Raw genomic sequence first — 27,262 nt, forward strand, 5'->3', positions numbered from 1 at the left:
AGTTTAGGAAGGGACCAGCAACTACTAGAGGGAAGCAAAAGCTGACAAAATAGACACAGCCAAGTTCAGATGGGCACTGCAGCACAGACCCAACCACAGCTCCATACAAAGCATGCTTTTTCCCCCCCTCTGTAGCTGCTGGGCTATAGAAAAGAGCTGAAATAGACTATTAATGCCAGCAAGCTCCTGACAAATTCCTACTATGTGAAGAGTAAAAAGCTGTGCTTGTGAATTAAAAAAAAAAAGGAAAAGAGAAAAAAAACCCCAGCATTTAAGCTAGCAGATATACTTACTGCTTTTTAACTACCACTGTTTCTGTACCAAGGCTGATCCTTAGCAGAAGGAGCTGCAGCCGATTTAAGTTTTGCACAGAGTCAGGTACAGCCCAAAAAACTGCAATACAGATGCACAGAGAAACAAAACAGAAGAGGAAGTTAAAACCCTAATGGTGTTCTTCTCCCTCTCTGAAACCACCCCCAAACATATGCCTTTCTGCACAAGATGTGGGAAGGACTCTGCTTTTGGCAGCAGAAAGCAACACATCCTCTCAGCCACAGACCGAGCCCAGGGAACGGGCCCGCAAAATTCCCTCTCTTATCACCAGGTCTGAGCACTGCTGCAGCCTACAAAAACAAATGTATCAACTCAACCAGGCTGCACTCAAGGTCTCCCCATCTGTGTAGCAATTCACCACAGCTTCTGATATTTTGATTAGTGCAAGTGTGTTTTAGCTGTAGCAACAGTAACTGATCAACAAAGCAGTTCAAAGGGTGGGCACATCCTCTCAGAAAATTTATTTCTTGAAAGGAGGCCCTGGCCTCGGGGCTGGAGCTGAGCAACAATCACCCTGCGGGTAAAAACATGTGTAAAAACACATCTGACCACCCCACCTCCATGCAGGGCAAGCTTTGGGATGTTCCATGGGGATGTCACTCTGGATCAGCTGGGCAAAGAGCATCAGCACACTCAGGATGCAGAAGGAAGCAGCAGCAAGTGATTCAGAGCAGAACTCAGAGGAGTTAGTAACAAAAACAGTCATTAGGATAGGAAAAGTCAGGGCTGAGGCTTTATAACAAGATAAGGGTATTTGTTTTCTTGCAAGAACCAGTTCCATGCCCATTCTCCCACCATGGAGCTCAATCCTAGGTTGTTATTATATGATCCTTGTCTCCAAAAGAGTAATTCACCAGACATGCAATTCTGCCATCCCCCAGCCAAGTCATCCCTCAGGACCCCTCTGACAGCACCAGACTCTCCTAACAAAGAGGCTTTGCCTCAAGGTCTTTCCCCATCCCAACAGCAGCTCCCAGGCCAGGTGTGACATGAGGGGATTGACACACAGGTCCTCACCCTCTCAAACCCCTAACCATTGCTTTTAACCATTCTTCAGGTAATATCTGCATATTTAAAGCACCTGAAGAACTGCCTTTTAACCCCAAAGGAGCCATCACAGGCATCATGTGCCTTGTGAAACCTTGTGTGCTCAGCCTCCCCTCTGTTTGATGGTCCATCTGATCTGGCATTATCTGATCTAGGGGCAATGGAAGTGCCACAGGGGCTCCAGCTGGAATTAGTGTGGGGGAGTTTCCTGTGCCTTCTCCCACACCAACACCAGCTGATGGCACTTCTGCCAAGCACCAGGAACCAGAGCTGCCAAAGCAGCAGGAGCTGGTTACCACTGCCCTGTGCTCATTTCCTCACCAAATTCACTCCAGCCCTTCCTTCCCAAAGCTCCTCCAAGCTCCCATCCTTGGATCCCACCAGACAGAGCAGCAATTCAAATGAAAACTGAAGATTCCCATGTAAGCAGAGGCCACAAAGACAATGAGGGGTCTGGAGCACCTCTCCTGTGAGGAAAGACTCCAGGAGCTGAGCCTGTTCAGTCTTTCACACCTTCCCCTGTCTGATTTCTCACATGAAGCCTCCCAAGGAGCTGGACCAGGACAGAACTAACCCAAATTGCTCCCTGAACCCACCTACCCCTGACCTGGCAGGAACCCACAATGCCCAGCAGGACAAGGCCCTCAGAAACTCAATCCACACCTGGAATCATGCTGGAAAATGTGTGGTTTTTATGTCCTTTTAGTGGACAGAAACACTTCTGAATGCACAGTGGGCAAAGTGCAGAGTGTTTCAGAAGCAGGGAAATGAGCATGTAGGGCTCCAAGGCAACATTTGACTCCTCACTGCTGTCAAACAGCTCTCCTGGCTGTACTGATAAGCATGTGAAATGCTTATTCCAATGAAGCACAACAGGGAGAACCTGTTTTCCTCCCAAGATCATGTCAGGAAAGAATGAAAGGCTCCACATTTGTGGCTCACATGCTTCCTCACTAGGTGGGGTAAGAGTTGGAAGCACTAAGTCGTCCCCTCAAAAGGAAAATCTCAGAAAGGAAAAAGAAAATAAAGACAAGCTCTGCTGCACCCTCTTAGCCCTGCATGAGTATTGGGAAAAATAATATTACAAGTGTTTCCCTTGTTTGACTATTCCTGAAAGGCTTCAGCTGCCTTGCACAATCTGGGTAAGGACATCACTCGCTGCTCAGCTGGGAAGAAGTTAAGAACTGCCTCATTAGATTTGTTCTGCTTGATCCAAGAGGGAAACAAAACCAGTCAATCCCTCCCTGGGCAGTGCTGCTGCAGCTCTGGTGACAAACACACGGGGCTCACACATCATTCTGCTTTCTAGAAAGCTGCCTTGGCACCCCTTGGCACTGTCACGTGCCCTGAATGACAGAGTGGGGGTGGCAGAGCCCCTGTGAGTGTGGCTGTGGCTGCTGCACCCTCAGCTCATGGGGCACCGGCAAAAACCCGCCCTGAACACCCCCACATGACCCACGAGCCACATCTGAATCATTCAGCCTCTCAAAGTCCATCTGCTTTGCCATGCAGATTGTGAATTCATGAAAGCTCAGTGAAAGGCCACTTTCTTGGGGGGGGGGGGGGGGGGGGAGAGGAAGGAGAAAGCTTCCAGAAGCTTTCCTATTATAGAAGCAATAGAGCTGGTTCCAAATATAGTAGAGCAGCACTCCCAGAGCTCTGGAGACGTGGTGCCCTGGTTTTGGGAGGCTGAGGTCTCGCTGGATTGCTCCTGCACATGCAAAGATGGGTGGAGAGGGCTGCAAGATGCAGAACTGACGTGAAAAGGGAGTTTCAGGACAAACACCAGAGGCAGAAACCCAGACTGGCTCTGTGAAAGATCAGCCTGAACACCAGGACAGAGCCAACCTGTCCCACTTTAGAGAAAGCCAGTAAAAACCAGCAAGAAGAATCCCATCTTTTTCAAGAACACAACATAAGCTTGCTTTAAAAAATCCTGATGATGATGATGATGATGATTATTATTATAACCCCAACAATCATTTGATCAGCCTGTTTTGCCTGTGGTAGCAGGGATCCAGGCTGGAGAGGTGCACTTGACTCACTCTGGCATGCAGAGGGTGGATTTGTTTTTGTTGTGACAGCTCATAAAGTGACCATCACATGCCCTGCCCCACAGAAATTCCTCACCATTCACCAGGAACAGTTTGTTAGTGACCCATTTTAATTCCTCAAGTTTCCCTCTCCTGTTTCAGGGCAGATTTTGTAATACAACAGAAATAAACTCAGTTGCAAAAGTGTATCTTTGTGTATCTCTGCATCTGTGTACTCCAGCATAGGACTGGACTTGTGATTGGCAAATAGTAACAAAGTAAAATGCCACCAGGACAGCAAAAATCTCATACAGGACCCCACAGAGGGAAGAAGGCCCCCTAAACCATGGCACAAAATGCACAGGAATAATTGATCCTGCACATCTCTCCATGGGGTATGAAACGGCTTCTAAAACAGCAGAAAAAACCTAAAGCTGATTTCTAAATATCCATCAAATAAATAAATACAGTTCCTTCTTTAGAACTCTGCCAACAAGGAAAACCCCACACAGGTGACTCAATGCTAAGCACTAATTTCATCAGCTTTAAAACTCAATTCACTGAACGAAATATGGCTTTCCCAGGTTTCTGTGGCTCTCACTTGGTTGGAACCAGCCCTTGGGTTGCCAATTCTCCTTTCTGAGACCACCCCATATTCCCTGATACAGGTCCAGATCTACACAATGTAGCAGAACAAGAGGTAATTTATTTTTATTTACTTACACAGAATTTTACCCTTTAACCAAAAGATTATTATGTGCATTTCTCTGTCCTATACCACTGTGGACACTTTTTCAGCAGTGACAGAGGCACAAAAGACCCCCAAAAAAACACTCCCCAAAAAACCCCAAGCAAACCAAACCCACTCAAATGACTCAAAGCAGAACATGCAGTTTCCTCCACATGGATTCATTCCAGTCCACTGCAGGGCTGAGAGGTTCCAAAATCCATTAGGCATCTCTAAAGTGTCCAGATTTTTCCTAAGGGTCTCCAAATCCAAATTCAGCAAACCTTACTCAGCAGCACAAACACTAGATTAAATATAACAGTACCAAAAAAAGAGCTTTAAGAAGTAACTGTGCCATTACTTGCAAATATTTGGATAGGTTGGATAAGGCCTTAAGCAACCTGGTCTAGTGGGAGAAGTTCCTGCACATGGCAGGAGGTTGGCAGGAGATGATTTTTAAGGTCTCTTCCAACCCTTAAACATTCTATGATTTCATTATTTCTGTCATTCAAAATGCCCAAATTTTTCCTATCATATTCCTGAATCCACTCTGTTCTCACATAAAAGCATTTTTCAGTATTTTTAGTATCAAGGTCTCATGAATTGTCACAAAACCTTAAATCTTTTCAAACTTTTGTCTGAAGTAGGGCACTGCTGGTGCCCCAATGTCACATTTTCACAGAGAAACATCTTCCACCTTGCAAGGACAGTGCAAAAATGCTGAACTCAGAAATCCCCAATTTACAGGTCAGCAGTTTACAGAAAAGTCTGCTCTGCACTTAGGGAAAGAGCTCTCCAAGTGTCCCCAACTTCAGGACACATTTCATGCAGAAACAAGTTCAAACTATTTTTCACAGCACATTTTGGAACAAAGTGCCTCATTACATCTGCAAACTTGCACCAGAACAGATTCCTCAGGAACATCTGAAAACAACCCACCCACCCACAAACAGGACACACCGCCACCCACAGCCTCTGAATAAGCTTGGGATTCACTGGGCTTTCCAGCTGTGTCTTAAAAACAAAGCAGAAAAGCTCCTGAAGAACAGGTTACAATCTAAGACCAAAAAAAAAAAAAAAAAAAAAAAAAATTAAAACCACTAATTCATGTCAGGTTTTAAAAGAGCTTCTACTGCACCCAGGCCCTTTCAAAACTGCTCCTCATGTCCCACCACAGGTACCCACTGAGGAAACATTTAAGAGAGGGTGAAAAACACCTGACAGAGAGAAAATGAGGGAAAACCCCACCAAGGCCAGGGAAGGATAAGGAGAGTTCCATAGCAGAGCAGGTCCTGCCCCACAGTGAAACTGGAGAGAAGATGTTTGGTTTTATGCTTGTTTCTCACTATTATTTTACTATTCTAGCCATCAATAATTTTTTTTTTTTTTTGTCCACAACAAAAATCAGCAATCTCATGAACTTTATCTTGACCTTTAAGCTGTCTTAGCAGTGCTTCTGTGACCTCTCCAAATCCAGTCCCTGGGTGGCAACAACTCCTGTGGCCACCCTGTCAGGGTGTCTGTCCCTGCACAGGAGTCACCCACTGCAATCACTCACAGCTTGTTGTTAATGTCAGTCTCAGGAGGGCCAGGAATGCTCCTCCTTGCATGGAGAGTGGCCATTCCCAGTGTGTCCCTCTTTTATTCACTTCTGACTTCTTGGCAGAGGCGCTGCAGACCCCACTGGGATCCCTGGAATGCAGATTTCTGAGTCTCTGAGCTGTCTGAACACATCCTACTTCACAGAACCCTTGAGAGGTTCAGGTTGGAAGGGACCTCAAATCCATCCAGTTTCAACCCTGGTCCAGGGCAGGGACACCTCCCTCTGTCCCAGGTTATCCCAAGCCCATCCAACCTGGCCTTGGACACTGCCAGGGACGGGGCAGGCACAGCTGCTCTGGGCACCCTGTGGGGGACAATCACACCCCTTGGCTGCTGCCCGCTCCTGTTTGAGGCAGCCCTGACTCAGCTGTGCCTCTGACTGTGAGCACACACAGCTCCCTCCCAGCCCTCTCTTCATCCACCAAACTCCAATGTCCTCCTCTGCAGGGCTGTCCTCAGTGACTTCTCCCAGCCTGTACTGACACCTGGCACTGCCTTGACCCAGGAGCAGCACCTGGACTTGCAGAACTTGATGAGGTTCCTCAGCAGAACCTTGCACCTGAACTTGATGAGGTTTCTCATTTCCATGAAGGTCACACAACCTTCTTATGTTCTCATACAACTGCTGGACCTGGTGACACAGCTCCTCAATGAATGAGGACACACCTTCAGCAGAGATGTGAGGACTTCTCCCAGTTTGTACTCACACCTGGCACTGCCCTGACCCAGGAGCAGCACCTTGCACCTGGACTTGATGAGGTTCCTCATTCTCATGAAGGCCACACAACCTTCTCACATTCTCATGCAATTCCTGGACATGGTGACACAGCTCCTCAGTGAATGAGGACACACCTTCAGCAGAGGTTTGAGGACTTCTCCCAGTCTGTACTGACACCTGGCACTGCCCTGACCCAGGAGCAGCACCTTGCACCTGGACTTGCTGAACTTTATGAGGTTCCTCATTCCCATGAAGGCCACACAACCTTCTCACGTTCTCATACAACTCCTGGACCTGGTGACACAGCTCCTCAGTGAATGAGGGCACACCTTCTGCAGAGGTGACTCTCAGCCCCAGTTTCCTGCACAGGGAGCAGCCACCCTTTACAACCAGAGGTCTCCAGAGCTCCACTGCCACCAGGCCTCTTTGGGAGGGACCCTCTGACATCCTTGGGGCTGCCAGGAATGAGCACCAGCACCCCTCCTACAGCTCCAGGCCTGCAGTGTGAGGTCATGCAAGGAAAAGGAAAGAAACAGGACACCAGGGTGTGACAGGCAGCAAGACAAAGCTGGAACCCTCACCAGGGACAGGAGAACAGCACAGCAAGGCAGAGGAGACCCACAACAGCACTGGGCACACCATCACAACCCTAGGGGACCCCTGGACATCCCTCAGCCAAACCAGGCACCTGCAGAGCTCATCCAACACAGACACAGCAGCAGGAGCAGAACAGGGCATGGCTGAGCAGAGCTGGGCTCACACAAACACAGGTGAACGATCCCAAAGCAGCATCAGGGTATTTCCCACCCTAAACTGCTGTGCAGCTTGTAAAAAAGCACAGAACCCCTTTAAAGGGACCAGAAAGGACTTTGAGCAGCCAAAGCACAGACATGAGCCCTTTGGCCATGACGTGTCACAAGATGAAATCAGAAGGCAGCCACTACAAATCCTTCCCAGACAAGGCAGCACCTGGGCTTACAGAAATTCTCAACATTGTACACAAAACATCTGCTGAACCAACTCTGCTTCACAAAACTCAGAGATTTTGGCTGGTAAACTGCAGTAGAGACCAACATTAAATTCAATATCTTATTTCATTATGATTATTTCAAAGGACTGTTCAAAATCTAAGCTAATCTGGAAACCTACCAATTCCACAGATCTTTAATTTTTTATTAGTTCTATTTTTAAAGATTTTTTTCCCCACTAATAACTCAAGAATTATTGAAGTAAAAAATACTTTGATATTTTCAGAGCTTTGTAGTCAATACACCTAGCAACTGACACAATTAAAGTTTCAGAAATCCTAAGCATGGCACAAATTCCACTGTAATTCATTCTTAAGGAAAAAAAGAAAGGCTCCAAAATAGCTTTGAAATTTCAGTAAAGGACAACTTCTGCACATTTATGAAATGTGACAACTTCTGCTTTCTGCCTTTCCCTTTTCACATTTCCTCTTCAAAATTCAAAATTCAGTGGTACACACCTAGAAGAGGACACCAGAAATAATTCTGGTGCAATCCTTTCCATGTTAATAACCACTTTGGAAGCATGAACTTTTCTAAAGTCCACTGGAAACATCAGAATCAGGTTTGTTTTACAAGACTTGAAATTTTTTTTATGAAAAAACACAGAAAACATAAAATCCTAGAATGGTTTGGGTTGGAAGGGACCTTCATGATCACCTTGTTCTAATACCCTGCCATGGCAGGGACACCTTCCACCATCCCAGGGTGCTCCAAGCCCTCTCCAGTCTGACCCTGGGCACTTCCAGGGATCCAGGGGCAGCCACAGCTGCTCTGGGCACCCTGTGCCAGGGCCTCACCATCCTCACAGAGAATTTCCTCCCAATATCTAATTTAAATCTATCCTCTTTTATTTTAAAACTGCTTTGTCCCACCCCTATCTGCTCACATAAAAAATCACATTCCCTCTTTTTCCCAAGTCCCCTCCAGCCCTGGAAGGGGCTCCAAGGTCTCCCCAGAACTTTCTCTTCTCCAGGTGAACACTCCAAACCTAGCTCCAGAGCAGAGGTGCTCCAGTCCTCAGAGCATCTTTGTGGCCTCTGCTCTAACAGGTCCAAAAAACAACTTTATAATAAAGACAGAAAAAGGAAAAAATACCTACATTGCTCTCTAACCCAATATTCCCATTGCTCCCTCCAGCACAAACAGTATTTTCCCCTCTTGGACAAAATGGAGAAAATATGAATAAACCCCACCAAATCTCTAAGAAGTGAAGCAGAAAATGAGGAGCCCACAGCTGTGGTTTAGAAGGGATGGTTTGAGTGAGGCAGATTTGGAGCTTTGGGGATTGTGACCCTGCAGTGGAAACCCTCAGCACTTTACAAACCAAATGTGCCACTCCAGAGCTCCCACTCATCCCCCTGGCCTTCAACAACCAATTCTCTGCCAAAAGCCAGCTGCAGTTTGCCAGCCCAAACCCTGAATTACCAAAGCAATCACCAATCTTTGACATCTCTCACCAATTCCCTATGAGCTTGCAGGAAATCATTTCAAACAGCTCCCTCAAGAAAATAAGTTTCAAGCTTTAGTTTTTTCCATCCCAAGCCATCCCTGCACTATTTCATAGCTCTGATAATTATACCACTGACTAAACCTCCAACTGGGAATAGCTGTTTTTATCATCACTATTAAAAACAGTCCCTCGCACTGTTAGGAATCTGGAAATTCACTGGAGCTGCATCCCACCCTTCAGCCTCTCAAAACACCACAGAGCAATGAAAGTCTGTGCTGAAACCAGAGGATCCCTGTGCTGAGCAGCTCCTGCCATTTCTGGGGACTGGAACTGCTTCCTCAGTGAACCATGGAGGCTTGGATATTGATTTTAGCAGGGCAAGTGGCACCAGAGCTCTGAAAGCCAAAATTTTCCATATTGGACTGGGAAAGTTTAGTTACTTTTAGAAATGCAGCAGTGACATGCATGCTAAAAAGCTCCTCACATTCCCCTAGTTTTGTAGTTTTTATGCTTTTTTTAAAAAGTAAAAAGATCATCTGCAGTTTTCCTTTCCTAAAAGCACATTATCTTTGTTTTTACACCTTGGCCAGAATAGTGAGTGACAGCTCTCAGAGAAGCAGCAAGATGCAGAAAAACAAGAGTTGAAAGAAAAGTGGGTTTAAAAAACAGTTTTTAATTATCTGAAGGTACAGTTGCCAAGCAGACAGCAAAGAGGCTGTGCATCATTTACAGATGGGAAAATTCCCCCAGGTTGATTTCACAGCCAATTACAGTGGATTAACCTATTAGGAGGAATGAAATAGATATATATTTCTTGGTGGATGCAAGTTTCAACAGCTTGAAAAATCATTGCCACTGGTACTTTGATACATAGGATCAGCAAACTGTTTTATCACACTTCAAGTCATCACCATCCATAAACACACCCTAGAAAAAAACCTCACCCTCTTTTTTAATGCATCTTCTGTCATTATTTCCTTCTCAGAGAACAGCATCTCTCTTGGCTCCCCACTTTGGGTATCACTTCATACATCAATATTTCTTTTATTGCTGTTAAAGAGAAACATCTAACACCTTCAAGCTGTTTTACACACACCTTTGCACACACATACATTATTATGTCTGCCAGATGCCACTGCATAAGGTATTTGTCAAACAGAAAAGCACCAAAGCACTGATTTTCAGCTTTCCAGGATCCCTCTGCTAAATCCTGGGTGTGCCTACTTTTGTTTGGTATCAAGTTCCTCCTGCTGGCTCTGCTGCAAGAGCAAACTACAGGGATAGTTAAGTTTTTCCCCACCACCAAAAACATCTGTTCCTTTTCTGAGTTCTCCAGACTTCCTTCCCCTTGACTGTATCACAAAGCCTCTCTTTTCAGCAAGGCTGCCTTCCTGAGAGTCCATCACCATTATCTTCTTGTTCTGTGCAGAGCAGCTTGAATCACTGGGTCCTGCAGAGCTCCCAGTCCTTTCAGCTCAAGGCCAGGATCTGAATTCAAGCATCATGATTTACAGAGAGGGTTGTTAAACTCCTTCCCTGACTCTTTTCTTACCACTTCACAGTTTCCTGTCCTGGGAGGCAACCAAACTGCTACAAGAAATGCCAGTTTCTGTTAAATGCCCTCAATTCCTGTGACACTGAACATTTAAAACAATTATGTTCCTTCCAAATCTTGTACTATAACAGCTTTTACCCACAAAGTGCAGAGATGAGCAAAAATTACTTTAGCACCAAGGAGTGTGAGTTGGTTATTTGCTGCATCTCACAGCATTTCTAGTTAACATTCAGCCTTGGCACGACCCACCAGCACAATGTCACCCTTCAAAACCCCACTGTTCAACCTAAAGGCACTGGGTTTTTTTAATCTTTTTTTCGTTTTAAGGGTGCATCAGCTGCTCACTGAAAGTGGGAATGCTTCATTTAGCACACACACACTTGTTAAACTGCTCACAGCATGCAAATAAAACACTGCATTGTGCAAAAGTCATTCAGTCTCCCCATCCGTAGATATGAGCAATGGAACTGAGGCCAGGAAAGAGAAACTTGGAACAACTTGCAAATATTTCAGTCCCTTATTCCCAGTATTCACATCCCAGGCTAAAGCCCACAGCCCTGTCATGCTGAGGGGTGACCATGTTTAAGAATCTGCCCTGTGCAGTGGGTGGGACAAGGACCATTATCTGTCTTGCCCCTGGACTGCACCCTGTTATTTGTAGTTATTACTGCAAACTGCCTTTTTTTCCAGACAATGGTTGTGTTATTGTAGGTACCTTCATGCCTTGCCAAAGCACATACACACAGCAATTCAGAACAATCAGCCTTGTTTTCATGGGAGCAAAGGTTGCAGCCAAATGAAATGGGTGGAGATCACATTAAACAATCTTGGAATCTGCTAATAGGATATAGGAAAATGTGACCATGATGCAGATGCGGAGTTCCCCTTTCACCTTCCAATGTTATGGATAAAATAAAAGCTTTGGAAAACCAATTAAACTGTTTGAACAACATCAAGCAAGTCAAAGTATTCTCAGGGTGCTTACAAGACCACTGAGAGGTTCTTTAAAATGAAAAGAAAGCAGTGCCCTTTCAAAGCTTTGAAACCAGAGAGCATTTCCCCACCCCAGAAACAATGATCTCTTCCACCACCTGTTTTAAAGATATAAGAAACCTGCAACTCCTCTGCTTCTCCATAGTGAAGAGAAGCTCATCAAGACAATTGCTCCTGTCTCAGGGACAAAATCAGCCCCTCCTCTAAGTGGGGAATTTGCACACTGAGGCACCTTGGTTGGTCAGCTGTAACCTGCATTCTCCTTGTTTGCTTTTGAGATGTGCATTAGTCAGCTTTCTCCTCCACAAATCTGATTGTGCCTCTGCATGATCGTGCACTGAAGTCATGTCCTTGAGAGTGTGACATCAGTCTGTTGCCATGGCAATGCACAGGGCAGTCCAAAATTCAGTATTATGGCATCACTGCAGGATCAGACAGCAGAACAAGCCAACGCCTGAGAGCTGGTTAATGCAGCACGAACAGCCAAGACATTTCAATCGAAATGTTAAAGTGGAACTGCACTTCAGCACAATATTCTTTATAAATATGCCTGGAAGCCTCAAGAAAGACAATCCAGAAGGTCACTGAATTGGAGAAACAGGCAAACCATCATGCATCACTAAAAAGAAGGGCAATATGTTTCCAAGGATGGCCACCAAGTATGAAGAAAGCTCAGCTCAGCTCTCTGAATAGAAACCACCATCTGTTCCTAAGGCAGCACCAGAGCTGCCTAAAGACATCATCATCCACAGAGAAACAGGCATGGTGCCTCAGCACCCCAAACCAAGTGCTAGCTTGCACCCAGTTTTTCTGGAAATCAGAGGCTGGAGGATCACAGCACTGTCAGCCCTTTCAAAGGGACAGCATTACATAAGACACAGTTCTTCAATTCCAAGCTTTGAAGCAAAGATCAGCACATCATTAACCCAACCTGTAACAAAGCTATGGAGTTAAAAAGGGTGGTACCTTCCAAGAGTTGTTATTCCATGTAGGGTTAGACATTACACTTCTGTGGGTTCCTTACACACTCAGGAGAATGGCATTTCTGGAGAGCAAAAGGGAAGGAAAAAGGAAATTAGTGACACAGTAAAGGTATTAACAACCACTACCCAGCTCCTGAAACCCAAAAGATCCAGTTTGCCCAGTCAAAGGGCACATGGGAACAACAATCCATGCATTGCTGATGTGGGGAACCACCACTTCAAGATCTTCAGTGCTGACTGATCGAGTACACCCCAAGATCAGCCCAGTGGCTGGGCAGAAGCCAACTTGGCACCAGGAGAGCACAGATAGCAGAGAGGAGGGACAGCCAAGCCCCAGAAACCACACTGGACCCTTTCTTTACCTGTTCCTTTGTTCCCATCAAGCACACATGTTTTGGGGTCGGGGTGCGGGTTCCCAGTGGCTGTGGTGACACCCAGATTCCCCAAGCCCCTGGAGTGCCAGGGCTGCTGCACGTCAGCTTCCACGTAACGCGGCCGCTCCCCGCACGCCTGGCTGGTTTCATTTCGCCTCCTTCCGCTTTCCCTTATTAATCCACACCTCCCCAACAGCTCAGACAACACTTCCTCCTGCAGAGCTGACCTCCAGCCCTGCCATAACCCCAGGTGCACCCACAGTTTCTTCACACTACCATTAAGGAGGCACATTTCATGTTCTCCACACGGATGCAGCCCTCACCCACTCGGAACCCCTCCGCCCATGTCCCTGGCTGTAATTACCCCATCCCTCGTTATCTAACACCCAGCACAAGCCTCAGGGCTGGGAACCTCTGTTTGTTTGGCTCTGCAGTGTCACACACCCCAGTGGTGTTGTATAAATAAATTCCACAACCTGTTTGAGCCTGAGCTCGATGGAGACTTGAATTATCCCCGTTTCCAAGCGCCTGCTGCAAATACCTTCGCTCGCTTACGCAATCGGCCACCAAGGCAGCTCCAGGGCCAAACACCACGACAGCCCACTGCTCCCACGGGCCACAACTGCACAGAAAACAACCTAAATCCCTCTGCTTTTAAATACAAATTGCAGATTATAAAGGGATGAGACAGGCAGAAGCAGACAGCTCTCGGAAATGCGCCTCTGCCTGTCACCTGAAGGACAAGTTCCCTGTGCCGGTGTCACCTCTCGGCCACCACAGCACCCAGGCTTTGCCACAAGCCTCAACACTCGGCAGGTTACCCAGCCACAAGTCTGAAGTACCAGGGAGGATGAGATTCTGGAAGCAATTTTGAGCCAAATGGATTTCAGAGTAAAATAAAGCCAGCAGGCTTCATCTCCATGGAGCTGCTGCAACACAACACAGGCTGAGCAAGCCACTCAGGGCAGAGGTCTTTCCTATTAAGTACCTAGTAAATTCAGATTAAAGTCACACAACTTTTCCCCCTCCCTCATATAAAAATCAGATGTTATCCAGCCTGAGGAATCAATCCAGCTTCTGCAATAAGGAAAACCCGCTCACAGCTACATGACACCACACACAATCCATGGGATTGTGGCCCTTCAGGTACTCATTAAAAACTTTTTCCCTAGAAAAGTCTCCAGTAACAATTTGTCTTCCATTCATTTTCTGCAGTGAGGATGGATGGTGACTAAGCACTGCATATGGAAGCACATGAGGAGTCCCAGTGCAGCCAGGCCAGGCCATAAACACACCAGTGTAATCCCATGGACACTCCCCAAGTGCCCACCTGCTCCCATGTGCTGATTCCAACATCACAGGGGCCACCAAACACCAGGAAGAGAGAAAGGAAGCACTGGGGCACCCCATGGCCACTAAAAGGCAAACAGAAACCAGAGAAGAGCCAAGGCTGGGTGAATGTGATGTTGTTCACAGGTCTGCTCACTCTTAGGAAGGAGCTGGGCTTTGCTGATGCTTCCTGACTATCCACCTGTCCTTAGGTGAGTCCCTTCCCACCTGGATTACCCTGGGAGCAGCTTGAAAGATATCACAGCCCATTTTTTTGCTTATTTTCCCTACAAAGTCAAGGCAGTCAACCTCTTAAAAAAGCAGCATGGCACCTGTGCTCCCACATGAGACTCACATCCTAAAACTTTCTCCTAAACAAACCATGAGCAAAGAGCACTGTGAGTCAACATCCCCAGCAGGTGGGGGTCAGGCAGCCCTGCCAGGTAACACTCCAGGCCTGAACCTCATTTTATTTTGGGAACACTCAATCCAACCTGCCAGCTTCCTGTCCCTGCAACATCAGTGGCTAGAAAGGGATGCAGGAGTCTGATCAGATACAGACTCTCAGGAAAAATGTATTTTCCCCAATACAAATAAAGAAATACTTCTTTTAAAAAGGAACATGATGCAGTTTATCTCATTAAATAAGTCACACTGTCCCTACATGGATCCCTACATGGACCCACTACAGTACACAATGCACAGGTTGGTCTGCAAAGCATATTTGGGCTCTTCCCTCTGAAAGCCACCCTAAAAATGTAAGATTCAATTAAGGAGGCCTTGCATTCTTTGTTCCTTTGAAATTCACCACCACTTCACCTTATTTATTTCCCAGATCTTAGTGCTGCAGTTGGATCTACACCATCAACGCTATCAGCCAAGTTACCACCAACACAACCAAACCTCAACTTACAAAACCGTTAACTTTCACAAAGTATATATTACATTTTCTTTCCCAAAACATTTAACCTGCTAACAAATACCTGCCTTAGTGCATTACCATCCTCCCATGGTCCTGGAGTGAGTTAGCAGGCTTGCAGCAAAGCACAGGGAGAGCCAAGCACGCTCTGCCCCTGGCCAAGAACAGACCCCCTTTGGGGCAGCGACACTTGAGGTCAATTTAATGGGAAAACAAACTACTTTTCCATTCAAGTCCAAAGCAGAGACAAAGAATTTTATGTGGCTCACATTGCACACTCAGCTGTCCTTTTAGGAAAGGATCAGATTTAATGGTTCTGTGGCAGTCCAGAAAAAATGAGCCTGAAGAGAGTTTAAGGTTTGGCTGGTTCTGCACTGTGCAAAGTCCAGGCACTTGTCTGGGGTGATCTTGTGGCCTTAAATAGGTACCTGAAAGTCATCATCATCATCAACAGCAGCTCCAGGTGTTTTATGAGGCCCTGGCACAGGGTGCCCAGAGAAGCTGGGGCTGCCCCTGGATCCCTGGAAGCGTCCAAAGCCAGGCTGGATGGGGTTGGAACAGTCTGGGATAGTGGAAGGTGTCCCTGCCCATGGGAGGGGGTTGGAATGAGATGAGCTTGAAGTTCTCTCCCAACCCAAACATTCTGGGATTTTATGATTTCCCAGGGTTCAGCTTGGAGTACAAATTCACTTTCAGCCCATTTCAAAGAGAGGCAAAATCTGTCTCTCCCAATCTCTGCCTGATACCTCTCTTGTGCATCACATGGGCTGCATTTAACACCATTTCCACACCAGAGAACTAAAATGAGGTAAAGCTTCAACGTGACCACCCTCACCACAGGGACTCGTATTCTGAAGCAGCAGAGATGTGCTCAGGCCCTTTCACTTGACTATTTCAGGGCTTAATGCAGACAGAGAAGTTAATTAACATGTATTGCTCTGGAAAGGAATATAATCCAAACCTTCACTGGTTTATATCTAAACCCTCTGAGACATCCAACGTCAAAGCTGAACAGATCTTCACCTGGCAAACATTTGGAGAGCCTTCAACTGAAGCTTCCAGGTATGGGAATGCAGTATTTTAGGATCTTTTTGCTACATCCACTGGGGACATACCTCTAACACAAAGCCCAGAGAATCATCATGACAGCTGCAAAAACAACTTTGTCCTGGCTAACATTCACATAACGAAATTACAGTTTCACTCCAGGGAGAAAGGAAAAAGCACTTAAGTTTTGTTTATATTGAAGTGCTGCGAGCCACGCCACTTATCTGCTATCAGAGCAGATTGCAGGGCTGCTCCAGTGATTATTCTGTAATGAAGTAACTGGAATTGGAAGGTATGCAATTAGTCCTGTCTCCTCCTCCTCTGCCACCTCCCTATCGAGAAGAAAACCAGCACAGACGTTATCACCTCTCCCTGGAGCTCTGCTACCCTCATCACTTAAAATACCCACAAAGCAAAGTAGGGCTGTCACTTACAAGCTGCTAACAAGCCTGGCTTGGCCCGGACTGGCAGCAAAGGTGATATTCTCAGCATCTCCCCAGGAGAAAGTTCCAGGGCTACCTCATGAGATGCTTTCTCAGGTACCCACACACACATGTATATTAAGCTTAACATGCCTGCATTTGGCTACATTTTTAACTCCATAGCTTTGTTACAGGTTGGGTTAATGATGTGCTGATCTTTGCTTCAAAGCTTGGAATTGAAGAACTGTGTCTTAGGTAATGCTGACAGTGCTGTGATCCTCCAGCCTCTGATTTCCAGAAAAGCTGGGTGCAAGCTGACACTTGGTTTGGGGTGCTGAGGCACCATGCCTGTTTCTCTGTGGATGATCTTTAATCTTTTATTAGCTCTATTTTTAAAGATTTTTCCCCCCACTAATAACTCAAGAATTATTGAAGTAAAAAATAGTTTGATATTTTTAGAGCTTTGTAGTCAATACACCTAGCAACTGACACAATTAAAGTTTCAGAAATCCTAAGCATGGCACGAATTCCACTGTAATTCATTCTTAAGGAAAAAAAGAAAGGCCCCAAAATAGTTTTGAAATTTCAATAAAGGACAACTTCTGCACGTTTATGAACTGTGACAACTTCTGCTTTCTGCCTTTCCCTTTTCACATTTCCTCTTCAAAATTCAGTGGCACAGACTGGCAGCAAAGGTGATATTCTCAGCATCTCCCCAGGAGAAAGTTCCAGGGTTACCTCATGGGATGCTTTCTCAGGTACCCACACACACATATATATTAAGCTTAAGATGCCTGCATTTAGCTATTTTAGTAAAAGCAAACCACTTTTTATTTGGAGAATAAAAAAAGCACTGCTGTTCCAAGTAGCTGTAGGTTAAAGCATCTCTCACTGATCCTCCTGGGCATGACCACTGGGAAGGGAATAGATTAAACTCAGGACACAGGTATCACTTGCTGGCACTCTGGGTAGTTTTACTGACTCCAGCCTGGCTCATTTTACCTGGGTCATTTACCCTCCCTTCCCCTAAAGAGCTCTGCTTTGTGTCTGTAAAGTGGTAAATGCAACTTTCCCATAAGTGCAGCTAAGAGATGGAAGATGCAAAAAGGCCCCAGACAGCCCAGAGCCAAATGGGAACTCAGTGAATCCCTGATTCCAAACTGCAATTCTGCTAAAATACAATCTGACATTTACTCAGGCTCAAAAGCTCACTCATCTCTTCCCCTCCACCCCAGTGATACCCACTGGTCTAATTAAAGACAAGGCTTCTCTCAGCAGCCTCTGCCTTACATTTAACCCAGTAAAATCTCTATCTGTGACCCAAGGGGACAGCTAGGGGGTAGGGGGCATTCCCCAAATCCTTAAAATAAAATATTAAAATAACCTTAAAACCACCATTAAAGCAACATCAACTAACTTGCTCTGTATAGGTCCACTAGAGATGCAGCAATTTTCACTCAGTGAATTCATTCTATTGAGTGAATTTCTCTCAGGAAAATGTTGAGAAATAAGTGAAAATTAAGTTTTTCCCAATTTCTTGAAAACATTTTCCCAAAGACAATGGGCCACCCCTGCAGGATGCACTGGTGCTTTCACTTGGTAGGATTCAGCCAGGTCAGGGATGAAGATGTGTTAACCTCATAAAATCCACACACAACCCTTTCCTTGCTCCATACATCTACTGATCCAAACAGGAAAAAGGGCTGAAAAAAACCTTTTTAAGGCAAGAAGAGTGTGCAGAATGGCAGCAGAGACATTTGCTACAAAGGTATGTAAACTACTGCTCTTTATCCTACAATTTACCCCATGGCCTCCAGCTGACACATCAGCTGACACCATCTCAACAAGGCCATAAGCAGCTAAAGCTGAACAAAGCAATCATTAGGAAAACTGGTTCAGTCCACTGCTGGTGGCATCCCCTGAATGTCCTCTCCATGACTCAGACTGCTCTGGGCTCCCATCCACAGCACAGGCTGCAGAGCTGCATTGGAAACAGAATTCCCAGCAACTTCCACCAAAGTCACGTCTCCAACTCCTTCTGCTGAGAGACCAACTCCAAGTGAAATGTTTTATATTTTAATATGACTACATCTGCAGTCCTACTGCATCTAAAAAAAAAAAATCCATAAGCACTTTAAGAGAAATACAGGGAGGTTTTTTTTTTTTTCTTAACACATGGAAGATGGATTCATTGCTATCAGTAATCCTCCCACAGCCCCAGTTTCAGAAGGAGCTGCAGATTCACAGAGATTTCACCCACAAAAACAAGCACTCTTTGCATCACCTCATTCATCTGTTTATTAAGATAAAGTTACCTCATGAAAAAAAAATAAAATGGTGGAGTGTTATCCTTCTTTAGAGAGGAATAAAGTGAAAAAATGCAAGGAACTAAAAGTCTGTTTGTCCCACACCTGCTGGCAAGCTCCTGATGGTCAAATTGAGGTGTACAAACCAATTTTCAGACAACAAGATTTCCTTAAGGGTGAGGTTTCTTCTAGAATTCCCTTCCCAAGTGCCTGACACTTGTCTCAAGGTACCAGGCCTTGCATGTTCTCCCTGCTCAGCAGTGGATCCTCCTCTCCCCAGCACCAGGACACGTGCAGGAGGCCAAGGAGGGAATAGAAATTAACAGAATTAATAGAAAAATGAATAGAATAGAAAATGAATGAAAAAATGAATACAAAAAAGTCACAGTAGACATCATGGCAAAGCAGGAGGAAAAGGGGCAGTTCTGCATGTACATTTACAGGGAGCTTGTCTCAGCCTCAGCAGTCAGGCTGGGAGGAAGCACAGAAGCTCTGAAGGCACAAAAACATCAAGAGACCCAACACAAGAGCAAAGGCTTCACCATGGGAAGGATTTTTAGACTTTGCAATAAAGGTGAGGCTCAGAACAAAGATCTCAATGAAGAGTTCCATAAATTGTGGGATCTCAGCACCTCAGGACTGAGGTGCAGAGAGGCCGAGAACACCCTTGGGGGGCTCGGGAGTCCTGGAATGCTGCCAGAAGTGTCTGGTGGCTGGACTTTGATCCTACACAGGAAATGACACCTGTATGAGGATGGGAGGATTTCACTGGGTGAATGGTGAAGGGATAAGTTAATTAGAGTGTAAAACACAGGGTTTAGGATTTTGGTACAGGGGGGTCTAAAGAAGTAAGATGGAGGAATTGGGGCGTGTCCTGTTCTTCTTCTTCTTGGCCTCCATCTTCTGTGGTGATGGTGGCACTTTGGGATTGGTTATTACTAGAAGTGCACCGGTTAATAAGGGTAGAAGATATTGGGGAAAAATGATAAATATTGTACACGTAACTTCGGGTATAAAGATAAGTGACCGCCCGGGGGCTCGCAGTGTGCTCATGGCTGGCTTGCTGTGCAGACCTCTGTCGGGCTGAAAGAAAATCTTTTAGATAAACAATTAATAAACACCGAGACGGAGACAAGATCAGAAGTCTCTCCTCGTCCTTTGAAGCGCCGGGCTCTTCAAGGCCATCCCTGGGCCTTTCCAGGCCACCTAAACAGCACAGAAAACTTACAAGCCTAAACAGCCGAGAAACCGAGCAAGTGGCATCCCTGAGCTATCTCCGGTCATAAATCAGGCAAGAAAAGAGAAACATGAAAACTAACAATAAATGAAAAGAGAACTGGGGTGCTCTGGAAACACATGAACATAATTAATCACAATCCCACACTGGCCACTATCATTTATACACAAGTCCTGCTTGAACCCAGGGTCCAAACTCTATTTTAAAACATAGCCTGCAGTATGACACATCTCAGAAAGGCAGACCACAGGCACAAACCATGAGCCTGCCTTTGAAGTTCAGATACACCAGAAAATTACTTCACCTCCCTAGATGCAGAGGGGATAGTGCTGCCTTTGATGCTGCAAGAAATTTTGGTCTCAAACTGCCCAAGGACTTCAAATTGGGTGTTGCAGCGTGGCAACACTCAAGCCTACACATACACACAAATATAATTATGCCTGGTCTAGACCTGGGGAGAGGGAAAAAAAAAAAAGAAGTATTTTCAGTGATGTTAGCACGCAAAGAAAATAATAGCACATACAAAGAAACCTCTAGGGTGACTTATGAAGAAGATTTTATGCTTGGCTTTCTGCCAATTAGAGAGGAATTAAAGAGTCTGGCAATATAACCCCGTTCATCCCAAGGAGGAAAATGCATTTTTAAGTGGTCAACAGAGCAGGAGGGATGAGAAAAGAGGGACAAAGACTCAGGAGTGCAACAGCACAGAGCAACATAGGAAGTTTCTGATGGTACTGAGACAGAACGTGGGCACAAATAATTCAAATTTTAAAATTAATCCAGTCTATTGCCTCCAAAAGAAAATCAGCATGTAACAGCTGACTCCAAATGACAGCATTCCAATAAAGCAGACAGTATTTTCTGCTATAAAATTCCAACTGTTTCAATATTTTACAGATTATCCACCTCCACTGACTGCCAACCAGCAAAATCAGTGAAAGGTGGAGGTCACAAAAACAAAAGCAAACCAAGTGGAAAAGGCATGGCTAGACAACTTGGGAAGCTGCAAATGTGTCAAAATAAAGCCTTTGAGAAAGAAAGAACATTTAGTAGCTATCTGCAATGGTGAATTTACATCCAAACTCTTTGGAGCTTAAAAATTCACATCATAAGACCAGCTTTTACCAGAATTAGGACCAGATTTGACATGCCCCAGTTTCCCCAAGGTTACTTTTGCAAATACATATACTCTTAAAATATTTCAAGTGCTCTTCTCACACTGCAGAAGAGCAACCAAAACCCACCTTCTAATTTGACTTTTTTGGAATTACTTTTTTAACAAGAACTTCACTTCAACACTTTTTTAAATCTGAATGACAGAAGGAATTTTGTGTCACATTGCAGGTTGAAAGTTACTGGAAATGGCAGCAAGCTGCTGTTGCTTATATAAAGTCATTGCAAGGAAAAGACAAAAGCTCCTGAAGCTTTCAAAATCAAACCCTGTAAAAACACCAAAACCACAAAATTAACCAGAAGTAGCTTAGGAGTTGCTAGGGATGTTTAAAGTTAATAAAAATTCTAAATTAAATGGCTGCCGCTTCGATTTGCCAAAAAATTATGCAAATTTGCAAAGTTCATACATAGTAATTAGCACAGCAAAAAGCAGGTCCCAAATAAGTGATGAAGTTAGCCTCACTCTTATTCCTCCAGCAGATGGAATTAGCTATGTGTGAAGCTATTTTTTTTTGCAATTGAAGATTAAACATATTATCCTGAATATCAATTCTGGAAGTACAGCACATTGGATATGTGCATTCATGGAATATGCAAAAATCAGCCTGAATCCTCCTTTTCCATCATTCTGAGCAGGACACTCAAGGTTTACATATTTAAGATTTCATTTTTCAAACTGATTGCTGACAACTTGGTTGAGACAAGTTCTCTCAAAGCACATTTAGAGTTAATAGTCCAAACAGGTTTTTCCAAAGAAAAATGTCTTCCTTGGCTGAAAATACATCCTCTTGATGTGCTAATTGACAGATCACAAAAAGTCACCCAAACTGCAAGCCCAAACAAAATGTGCCAGTAAAGACTCTTGGGTTTGTCTATTCCTTCTCCAAATCCTGGTTCACAAACATCCCATCACATGCTGTGTGATACAAATTCCCCTTTCCCATTCCTAGGATGGATTTACCCCTTGTTTCACACTTCCCTCAGCCCTGGGTGAACCTCGTGTGTGCCCTTAACTAAAACACTCCACCCGTGTTCCATATTCTCAATTTAATTTCTCCAGGGCTGTCCCACCACAGCAAGTTCATCTCAAAGACACTGCAAGACCCAGCAATTTTAATTTTGGGCTGCATTTTATCTTTCTTAGAACAGCACAGGCCATGAAGGCTCCTATCAACACATCCATCCAGTTTAGGGGGCACCACCCAGCAGCAGCAGGAGAGTCTTGAGAATGTTTTGGTTGCTCTCCCTGCACTAAGTTACTGCACTGACCACAAAGAAAGTGGATAAGTTTCTTCCTAAAGACCAGCTTCCAAGCAGAAAACTGGTAAAGGAAGTAAAAACAAACTACAAGTCTCTTCCTACATGAATATTACTTTCAGGCAGCCTAGAAAAGATTTCTAGAATCTGTGTGTGTTACAAAAAGAACCCAAATCTTACATAATTAAAGGAACATAGGGAGGGGAAGGTAAAATTTAATGCTAATTTCCAAGTCAAGTCAGTGACACCCTGGATTTAATGCTATTAACCAAAACTGTACAAGTTAAAAGTGGATGTACTGAAAGCAGCAGAAAGCCTGCCCGCAACAAAATGAGAATTCTCTTACAAAAATACTTCTGTGGCCAAATGAAACACTGAGTTTAAGTAAGAAAGCAAGCACTTACACCTATCATGCTCTCCCCCTCTTCCTTCTCATCTAGGGAGTTTCATTTATCTCAAAGCAATCTTTAGAAAACACTTTGATTTTTCAAGTCAGAAAAGCTGCAGAAATTACAGCCCTGTCTGGCACGAACAAATAATATTTCTGAAATCAAAAGAAGATTCTCCAAGTTAGAGGAAGGGCAAAAACAGTCCTGAATAACTTACTTTGCATAGCCCAATTCCTGCCAAAACAGTTCTGTAAATCCCATGGTAGTTCAGATAATTTCCATTCTTAGAGCAAAAAAAAAAAAAAAAAAAAAAAGCTAGATCGAACATTAGCAACATTAATTGTGTGATATGACCTGAATGATGCAAGAACAAGTAGTTAAGTGAACCACAGCATCTGCTGAATTTTTAATCACTAGTTGTTTTGCTGCAAGGCAGAAGAACACGGTATATTCCAAGCACTGCACGGAATGGCACATTAGGACAGCAAGATTTTAACTGGCAGCAATTCTGCCTCCCTGCCACCCAAATGCCATCACTTTGCTGGGAGCTGCAGACAGAGCAGCTTCTAAAGCAGGATTATTTTTTAATCACACTGAACAAAAAAGAACCAGCTCTATTTTCTGCTCCCCAAGATACCAGTCAGCCATTTCTAATTTTTTTTTTTTTTAAAAGCTGACACTTTATTAACAGCCATTTATGTGTCCCTCTGTAGTTTATTTCTACTCTCCAAACAGCTTGAAGGAGTCATGGGGCTGCCCAGCAGCAAGTTGCTGCTAAAGAGGTGGTTGAAGCTGGGATGTGTAGGAAGGTGATCTATGTAAACATTCCTATTAGCCCTGTACTGCAACAGGAGGAGCAGCTGCAACATGTTGGGACACACCTGAGTTATATTTAATCCATCTCTCCCTGACACCCAAATTTGGACAGCCAGGTCATGGTACCACTGATGCTCATCCTGTACCTCCACCAGACAGCCCTGCTGTGATTTCTCTGTGTTTGATACCTAAAATAGTTAAATAAATCAACCGCCATGCCTACAGTGGTAAATACAGCTCCACTTATGCTCTAGGCATAAAACTGCAACAGCAGGATTAGCAAGTGATAGAGCAGATATTCCACAGATATTCCCTTCCACAAAAAACACAAAAAAAAAAGTTATTTGGGGAATAAACACTAAGTCCACAGCTACAATGTGAATTCCAAACAAAAATCTCACAGGCAAAATCTGAACTATGGACAATTAGCTGGTTTCATATTTTAGGGATGAAAAAAGGATATTTGGAAAAAAAAGGACAACACCCCTACATTAAAGAAAGACTGTCACACTGACTGTAATAGACTCTAAGTTTAATAAGTTAATAGAATCAAAACAGCTTAGAAAACAAGCCAGCAAAATATGGTACAAATAAAAATGGAGCAGCCACACATACCAAAGCAGCATTCCTGTGCCCTCCTTCCTGCAGAGCTTACAGAAGAGGATCTCTAACCCACAACTTTCACTAAACCAGAATTTCCTTCTAAAGCTCAAATCTATGGATTGGAACACCCAGTGATAAATCCAGTAACCAAATAATCCACAAGAGACAAAAAATTCCAGCAGACAAGGACAAGAGAGATGCTTCCCAGGCTATGCTATCCTTCATTATAGGTTTGGGATCAGTCTTGTGTTTTCCTTATAGACTCAACCATCAGATGCTCTCTTCTCTGAAACCTGGTATCAAACCTGCAACAGGAATATTGAAATATGCCCCAGCTGCTGGGAATACAGCAACCTCTGTGTGTGTGAGGATTATACCAAAATGCTGCTGGAGGATTATACCAAAAAATGAAAATAACACATGGTGACGGAGGTGCTGACACCTGGAACCTCAGGGAGTGTCATTACCCAGGCAGGGTCGTGCATGCACTGCACAGCTGTCACCTTCACACCACCCAAACCCAAGCTGGCCCCTCCACACCCCAAAACCACAGTCCTTCCTGGAGCTGCACACCAGCCCGTGATAAACACCCACAGCACGAGCTTCAAGATGAGCTTCCAAATTTAAGAGACACAGAAAGATGTTTTATAAGCTCTAAGTCACTCAGCTACAGCTCAGCACTTAACAAGGCACTCACAGTTCTTCTGCAAATGGGGAAAAGATTTTTAAAGAGCATTTAGTGCAAGTGAAACATCCCCAGCTTTCTCCTCAGCCTCTGGTTGCTTTCCAATTAAATATGAAAGCGACAACTTAGTCCTACTGAGCATGCAGGATGATTTTAAGACAGTGGTATTAAATCAAATCCCACAACTTTTCACACCTATTAAATTGTTACTCTGTCATTAGGAGGGGAGATTTTGATAAGCACGATGCAATTAACAGACAGTGCCTTTGTTACCAGGCTGCTCGTGATGAAGCCCAGGCTCCTTGACATTCCATTTCTTCCCCTCAAAGGCTCTGTGCTACAGCAAATTTATGGGTTTCAGCATGTAAGAGGAGAATTGGGCAGGTTACCTTCCAAATCAGTCAATAAGGCCCTTTCACTCACTCGGGCTGGGGGAAGGCGGGTGCCTGCTGGAAATCAACACAAGGCGCTCCCTTCCCCCTCCCCTCAGGACCCAAAAATGCCGCGTTCAAAACACTCCCATCCCCTGCAGCAAGGGATTAGCCATTTATTTAAAAGGAATCAAAACACTATAAAAGGCTTCCAGTTAAGATTTCAAGAGAAAAAAAAAATAACAAAAACATTAACACCGGTAGAACCAGAGTGACATTAGGAATTCTTCTGGGCACTGAAGAACAAGCAGCTCAAAAGCAAACAGGATGTCATTTGTCCCAATGATGCTGATCAAATGGCTCAAAAGGAGGACAGAATTAGATTAATTCTTTTTTTTTTACTCAGTCATTTTGCTGTCTCCACACCCAGAAGTAACAGCATTCACAACCTACAGGCATTTAGACTTTGGACTTTTAAGACGACTACCTACCTCCCTGCTTGTCTTTTAGGGTTTTTTTTTTTGGCTCTTCTCTAGGGGTGACAGACAATTATAATGGCCAATTATGTAAAACCTTTCATCCGAGAAAACACGAAGCACTACGCAAACACTCATTAAGACTCTCGGCTGGAGCCTGCGCCGCACGTTCTCCTGTTCCACAGCTCCCCTGGATATCTCCAGCCACCAAAGCTGGATGCGAGCGCTGTGGCAGGGCCAGCCCTGGAGCTCTTACAGAGCCTCGCAGGCGGCTTTTACAGCCCGCAACACGCTCCGGGCTGCTGGGGTGAGCTTTGCAGCCCCATCCAAGCCGGTTTTTAAAACCGGAGCAGAGACACACGCGGCTGCTGGGCGTTGTGCAAAGCACCTGGCAGGACGAGCCTCAGACCCACTTGTCCGGCTGATCCAAGCAGATTTTTCCAACCGGGAGCCGCATGGCACAAGTCAATAATCTCGGTTTACTGAAGAAATTAAAAGCTACGCTTATTGTTTTCCAGTAAGGCCTTGGAGGAAGTAATTCCGAGAAGAAATCACTTCCACTGTAATTGTACTTTTAACCTTTCCTTAGGTTCTTACGCCATCCCCACGTGAAGGCGTCCTTCAAGAATTAGCACAATACCTAATAACCATTACAGCGCTTTTCGGATCACTGTTTACGTTTAGCGAGTTCACAACCCCTCCCTTCTGATCGATGGATGAACCAGGGGGGAAGCCGTGCAGAAAAAACACCACCAGGAAGTGACCGCAACTCGGGAGATCAAAATTTGGGGGGAAAACACGCGGTTTTAGAGGGGACTTGCTTTTAAAAGAAGATCCGCGAAAAGACTGACCCGCAGAAAACAGGGGGGGCTCGGCGCACCCGGCCACGCGTGGGACGGGCGCGTTACGCAACCGCGGGGAGCGGGGATGCTCCGAGCCCCGCACGGTGAGCGGGCAACGCGGGGGACACGGCACCGAGCCGGGCAGCGCTGCCCGAGCCGCCGGGCCGGGAGAGCGGGGGAAGGAGCACCACGAAACCCCCGCGCAGGCCGGGAGCGGGGCGCGGACAGAATAAAGCGAGCGGGTAAAATAAAGCCGGGCAGAGCGCGGTGCCCTCGGCGCGGCCCCGTGCTGCGGGCGGCAGCGGCCCCTCGGCGGCCCCGCAGCCGCCATGGCCGGCGGAGCGCGGGCGCTGCGGGCGGGCCCCGCTCGCCGCTCGCCGCCCACCTGCCCGCACCGCGCCGAACCCAGCGCCCACCCATCCACCCGTGCCGCGCCCGCGGGAGCCTACCGGGAGCGGGGCCGGAGGACGGGCCGTGGCGGAGCCGCCAGGCTCGGCTCGGCTCGGCCGGATCCCCCCTGCGCCCGGCGGCGGCGGGAGGAGCCGGG

At 45.4% G+C, this 27,262-nt stretch overlaps 1 protein-coding gene across 8 annotated transcripts in view; it reads right to left on the reverse strand.

The window, feature by feature from the left end:
* FBXO34 (F-box protein 34) overlaps positions 1-27,262 on the reverse strand; it is a 40,517-nt gene extending 13,255 nt beyond the window's left edge. For 4 of the 8 annotated variants that reach the window (XM_059474175.1, XM_059474178.1, XM_059474179.1 and 1 more), the window contains exons 1-3: positions 27,165-27,262; positions 12,453-12,531; positions 294-393 (exon numbers count right to left, since the gene is read on the reverse strand). The gene's annotated coding sequence lies outside the window, so the exon portion shown is untranslated. Of the gene's footprint in view, positions 1-293; positions 394-12,452; positions 12,532-12,831; positions 12,895-27,164 lie in introns of those variants that run through there. The other 4 variants (XM_059474176.1, XM_059474181.1, XM_059474180.1 and 1 more) reach the window with 4 other exon arrangements.

The sequence above is a fragment of the Ammospiza nelsoni genome, chromosome 6 (assembly GCF_027579445.1).
Source record: "Ammospiza nelsoni isolate bAmmNel1 chromosome 6, bAmmNel1.pri, whole genome shotgun sequence".
Taxonomy (NCBI): domain Eukaryota; kingdom Metazoa; phylum Chordata; class Aves; order Passeriformes; family Passerellidae; genus Ammospiza; species Ammospiza nelsoni.